The sequence below is a fragment of the Mesocricetus auratus genome, unplaced genomic scaffold (genome assembly GCF_017639785.1).
Source record: "Mesocricetus auratus isolate SY011 unplaced genomic scaffold, BCM_Maur_2.0 Super-Scaffold_100008, whole genome shotgun sequence".
Lineage (NCBI taxonomy): Eukaryota > Metazoa > Chordata > Mammalia > Rodentia > Cricetidae > Mesocricetus > Mesocricetus auratus.
The window spans coordinates 44,177,819-44,183,995 of record NW_024429192.1 but is presented as its reverse complement, the minus strand read 5'-3'; the positions used below and the strand labels follow the sequence as shown (position 1 = coordinate 44,183,995).

The window sequence follows — 6,177 nt, the reverse complement described above, 5'->3', positions numbered from 1 at the left end:
ATTGGTCATGGAGGCCCAAGGGGCACCCAAAACAACACAAACTATTGCCGTTGTTTTTGGTTGTGCACTCTAATGGACTGTAAGATCCTATTGCTAAAGACACAACACACTTTGGTTGCAGAACACAGAGATATCAGGCTTAAACTGGCCAGGAAACTAATATCACCTTCTCTCTGCCTGCTAGCTTTCATAGTACTAGAAGGTACTATTCAGGCTGCTAGGGGAATAATAAAAGACACTACAGTCGTACACAGTACTGAACCCTGTGTGATATAATACCAACTAGCCAGGCAAGTTGTGCTTCCCAGTACAATAGTGGTGAGGCTGTTTATGGGGATAAAATACCAGTTTCTTTATTGGATTTGATGCTTGCTCCAGAGGAAGCAATTCATGTCTGGTACTGTGAACATGCTCGAAACCCAAAGCTAGGAAGGTCATAGGCCGTAAGGAGAATACTGTTGTAATTTTGCTAAATGCTCATGCTGTCTAACTGTTCTGGATTTGTCTGTTTGCATGCATATAGCAAAGCTGCGCTCAACCTAGGAGAAGCTTCTTGTTGCAGAGGGTGGTGGCTAATTCAGAGACTCCTAACTATTTAAAGTACCAAGAGTAAGCCACCTGCCCCAACCCACAGATACAAGATTCAGGGAACATTGCAGGAAAGTGGACAACAAGAATGCAAGAGCCAGAAGATGGAAAAGAGTGCACGGTGTTGCTGATTCACTCAAATGTATAGCCCCTGTGATGATTTGCACAAGACCTGCACAAGCTTAAGTCAATTAAAACAAATTCAGCATGTGTCAGGGAAAGTCTGCTAAGGCCCCTCCCATACCTGAGGAGCCACTGGCAGCTGATAGCTACCAGAGGAGGGAGGGTCACTTTTCTTTGGGGAAGGTATTCTAGTTTGGCTTCTGTTGCTCTGATGAACACCATAAACAAAGCTATTTAGGAAAAGGGGATTTATTTCGTCTTACAGGTTATGGCACTTCATAGAGCAAAGCTGATGCAAGCAAGAATTCAAGTGATGAGCATGAAACTGAGACCAGGGAGAAATCCTGCTTCCTGGCTTGCTTAGCTAGCTTTTTTACACAGTTCAGACTCATCTGCATAAGGTTGGCACCTTCCAAATAGTCTCAGTGCCCCTAATCAATGAGCAGCTAATAAAATACCACACAAGCATGGCCACAGACCAATCTGACCTGAGTAATTCTTCACTGAGGTTCCTTCTTCATAGGTGACTCTAAGTTTGTCCGAATTGACAATGACACTATGTCAAGGCGTGACCCTGGTAGATTGCTCATGCTTCAGTGGATCATCCATACCCATGAGCATATAAGCAGAACTCAGTGGGCTAAAAACAAGTTTAAAGAAAAAAGCATGAAGTTGGGAGGAAGATGTGTTAGGGAGAGCTGGGAGTAAAGTAGCAGAGGGTAAATGTGACAAAGATGCACTGTACACATATATGAAATATTCAAACAGTGAATAAAATATTTTATAATAAATAAATAATAAGTAGGCAACAGTAATTGGACTCAGTGGTTTACATTTTAAAAAAGACAGGACATGAAGTTGATAGAGGGACATATAGGGGGTTGTCTGGGCAGAGTAAGATGGAAGGGACAGTGGGATATGAAAATGATCAAGATACATTGTATACATGTATGAAATTGTCAAAGAATAAATAATGTCCTTAAACATAAATAAAGTAATGAATATGTTCCCCCCATCAGGCTTGGAGATCAGAGTTTCATATTTCACTTTGATTTTCTGTATGATTGCAGGGGTTTGGAAATATTTGGATTCCCCTGACCTGGTTTGTTTGTTGTTTGGTTGGTTGGTTGGTTGCTTGGCTTCTTGTCAAATGGTTAATGAGGTATAGAATAAACAGGTGCACACTTACAACTGGCTTCTAGAAGTCACCCTGTGGCTAGTCCACTCCTAAAATTGAAGATTACTGCTGATGAAAACCCCAGACTTATTTTTCCTCGTAGCTTTTCTTTTTTTTTCAAGTTTTAAAGACTAATTTAATGTGTTGACAGAGCTGGCACAGGCAGAGAATAAATAATAGTGCTTTAGGAAAAGTAGTGATCATCTGGGTAGGAAAGAAAGAGCCTTGTGGATGTGATTATGGGAACACTTCCTTTTGCATGTGCAAAGTTGATGATGTCCTTGACAAAAATGGCCCAACCCACCCAGATAGCCTCTCCGTTTGGTTGTCAACTACAGAGAATAGAACTAGGCATAGTTAGCACAGGGATGGGAGACTGGAGAGAAACTGAACAGGTCAGACAAGCATGTGTGTTCATTCACACATACTTCATAAAGAGATTACACTATATAAACAACTGTTACTGCTATTCTTTGGCAGCAGGTCAAGCCATCTCAAATGCTGGAACACAAGAAATTCTCATTGGGATAGTGCAGGGCATGGGGCACAGGCCTCTGGGTAAAATCAAATATCATAGCTATAGCTTTAATTGAATGTCCCTAAACAAAGTTTTTTTTGTAAAGATGTTAATTGCTAATTAATATCCCATGACTGGACACAATCATTTTCCAATACAGTAGTGAAATGAGACAACCCCTTGATTACTCTTTAAGTAAAATTATGGGATAGAGAAAAAAACTTAGGTAGCAGATGCTAAAATTTGTACTAACAATCATAACTAGATTTGAAGGTGTCTCTATGAACCCACTACATCTATGAGGGCTTTTCATCTGTTGCACTCATGTCTTAAGTTAGGCTCATGGTAGCAGAACCAGCCCAAGGTTGTTTCAAACATTTAAGCTGAAGAAAAACTATAAAGTCACCCCTATATAAGTCAGTCCAGTCTAGGCACAGGAAGCCACACCTGGCTAACTGGTCAAGGAGTCTCAGGACTGGATGGTGGTTGAACTATTCGAGAAGTAGCGTCAGCTCTGGAAGCCTTTGAAAGTTCTTGCTGAAGCCCAACAGTGAAGCTGTCAGAGAGGAATTGGGCCTTCGAAACTCAGAATAGATGCTGGCAATAGGCTTCAATGCTGCAGCTGTGCTGGAGAGGGGAGTGTCAAACCAGAGTACCCATGGCTCAGCATGCTGCCATTGAGCTCCATGTTCTCCTTGTTGGCCCTGAGGTGGGCAGCTCCAGAGCACATAGAAGTGACTACTGACTTGTTGCCTGAAGGAGGTAGTGGGGATACAGAGGGACGGTACATTGTTCCACCAAAGGGAGGCAGAGTGCTGCTATTGGGTGTAGCACTGGACAGGATGGTAGTGTGCATCTTGCATACTTTGCCAGGTTTGCTGGGAGCCAGTCCTGGTCTCTTGCTAGGTGTCCGGGGAGCACTGCCATAGAGCATCTCTGTCTCTGTCTGTCTCTTGTTCTTTAGTTGTCTTTCTCGTTTGGCTCTTTCTTTCTCCAACCGATGTAATTCCCATTGTTCTGTAAGATACTCTATGAATGTCTGCCCATTCACCGCAAATGCCATTGACTGGTCTTGTTCCCACTTTTCAATCCGTGCTTTCAATTCCTCTTCCAGCTGAGGGAGTGTTTTCTGGAGCTTTGCTCGTTCTTTCTCTTCTTTTCGAAGGTTTCCCCCTTGGTTTGTAAGCCGACTTGCATCTGAAGCTTTTCTCTCAAACTCCAGGAAGAGTTTCCAGCTCTCTTCCCAGTTCTGGACACCTTCAAATAGTTCCTTATGAACTTCATAATAGTCCCTTAACCGTCTAATCTCAGCATCATGAAGAGGAAGCAGATTTTCTATGTAGTCCTCAGAATAGTACAGGGCAAACGCCTGTCTCTGTTCCTGGCTATAAAAACACTACTCCCAGAACTGAGCCAGCTCCACTCGAATTGTCTCAATCATTTGCTGTATGTTTTGCATTTTCAGTTCTTCTAAGTGGTCCGCTTCTAATTGCAACGCATTCCTAACTTTGGCTTTTGACCCTGTCATAATCGCAGCCACAGGTTGTCTCTCTTCTTCAGGTATTTGTAACCTGTCCCAGAGCTCTCAGATCTGAGCACAGAGCCCTTCGCACTCTGCTTCATTTTTTGACTTTTTAATTTCCAGCTGATATAGCAACTTCTGTAGTGTTGCGATGTTCTCCAATGACAAACAAAAGGCACTTTCATCTTCGTACACTACATCTTTTTCAAAGCTTGTATCAGGAGTGTGTTCTAATTCTTCCATACACAATATGATTTGTCTTTTAATGTTGACAAACTGCTCATGCCTAGATTCCTTTGTTTCCCTCAAAATTACCACATGTTATCGGAACAGGTTCAGCTCTTCTAAGGTGGGGACAGAGGCCCTATCCACATCGTACGTAGGCATACGAAGGATTTCACAGAGCTCCTGGTCTTGTTCTTGGAGTAACTTAAGTTCCTGCTTTCTCTTCTTTTTCTGTTTTCTCATCAATTCTACTTGAGTGTGCAAATCTTTTTCTAGTTGCAAGACAGTTGTTTCTTTTATTTCCTGAAATGGCTTCACTTGTAACTCACTGCACAGGGTACTGAGCTCCTTCTGACAGATGGATACGCTTGTGAGAAGCCGTTCCCTCAGGCTCTCCTCTTCAGCAATCATCCTACCCAGAAGACCCTTGATATGCTTCCTCACAGCCTCGGTTCTGTGTAATTGCTGTTCCTCTGGAATCCCAATTAATTCCCATAGTTCCCGAAGGTCAATCAGAGCTTCCTGGAGGCATACGACGGACTCCTCTGCTAGTGCTTCACTTTTCATGGCAGATGCTCCAAGCAGTCAAGAATCCAGAGCCTCCACCCTCCTCACGCGGGAGAGAGGACAGTAACAGCCCATGGCTGCTGTTGGACTGCGCGCGCAGAATTCAAACTCAGCCAGAGGCGGAGCCATCCGACAATTCGTAGCTTTTCTTGTATCAATTTTCATAAAACTCCATATTCCTATGGTCTAGATAAACATCAATCCCCACCAAAGATCACTTATGTTGGAAGCACAAGCCTCAAGGAAACCGAAAGAAAATGCAAAGCCTGAGTCTCCATGCAGGCTAGGACCAAATACTTAAACAACTATAATTCCGTTCGGCAGGCATTTCCACTCAAATGGAAGGCTTTGGGGCTAGGAAAGTAACATCCCAAATTATACCTACTTGATATAGTAGTTTTAAAACAAAGCCAGTTTTAAACATGAAGGGAGTGTGCTGTGATATATTGACACCAGCAGAGGATGGGCCCGGTGTGTCACAGGGCAGGGACGCTACCGTGACTGAAAGTGATAATCAAAAAGTACTTTTCTTCATTGAAAGCTATCAGGGCAAATGAAATGGGGAGAGATTTCATCTTCTCTTCTGCTTCCTAAATGAAAAAGCAAACCTGGTCTAGTAAAAGCCTAATTTACTGGAGTGTGTTTTCCTCTTATGGAACTTCCAGAAAATTGAAAAGGCATTTGTCGTCCCTGTTCCCTGCAGTGTGCATTATTGAGCTGTTTCTCTCTCTTTTGCTGCACTGCAGCAGAAGTATTTAAAGTACTAATATTTGCATTTTGATCTGACCCTAGGTCTGACAGGCAGCTTCATACTGACAGCTCAGAGGGTTGTTGGCATTGTTGTTTTGATTTTTCCAGTTTCTGGGATAACTAAACCTACACAGGTCAGAGTCTTCTCAACAAGTCATCCTGTCTGCTGTGACCCTATACATCCTCCTCAATTCTCATAGTGTAAATCTAAGGGAAGGAAGGGTACTCATTATGTTTATATTATGCTATGTTTTACTTGTATATTTTTGCTTATATTATGTTAAATCCAATATAACAATATTCTAACCACCTCAAAAGTATATGCATCATATCTATAAAATGTACATGTCATGTATATAACTAATATATATCATATCTATAAAATATATTTTTATTTTAACTTTCTAACTAGCATCTTGTGTTTACAGAGACATTTTGTCAGAAATTTGTTCCCACCATAAAAGAAGTAAGAAGACATAAGTGTACCCAATTGTCACTGCTTTATCATAGCTTCCCATTGAAGAAGTTTTGCTGAATCCTACCTCTAATCAACCACCACTTCAAAGTTCATTTTTATTAAAATACCTATAAAGCATCTTCCATTAGATATTGCCTGACAATTTTCTCTCCTTTTTTTTGAGACAGAGACCCCAGGTTAGCCTTGAAAAGCATGGCTCCATTATTATCCATGTATTCTAAAAGAGAAAA

At 41.8% G+C, this 6,177-nt stretch overlaps 1 pseudogene; it reads right to left on the bottom strand.

Moving 5' to 3' along the window:
* Window positions 1-1,463: 1,463 nt before the first annotated feature.
* Window positions 1,464-4,739, bottom strand: LOC101832802 (annotated as a pseudogene).
* Window positions 4,740-6,177: the final 1,438 nt, after the last annotated feature.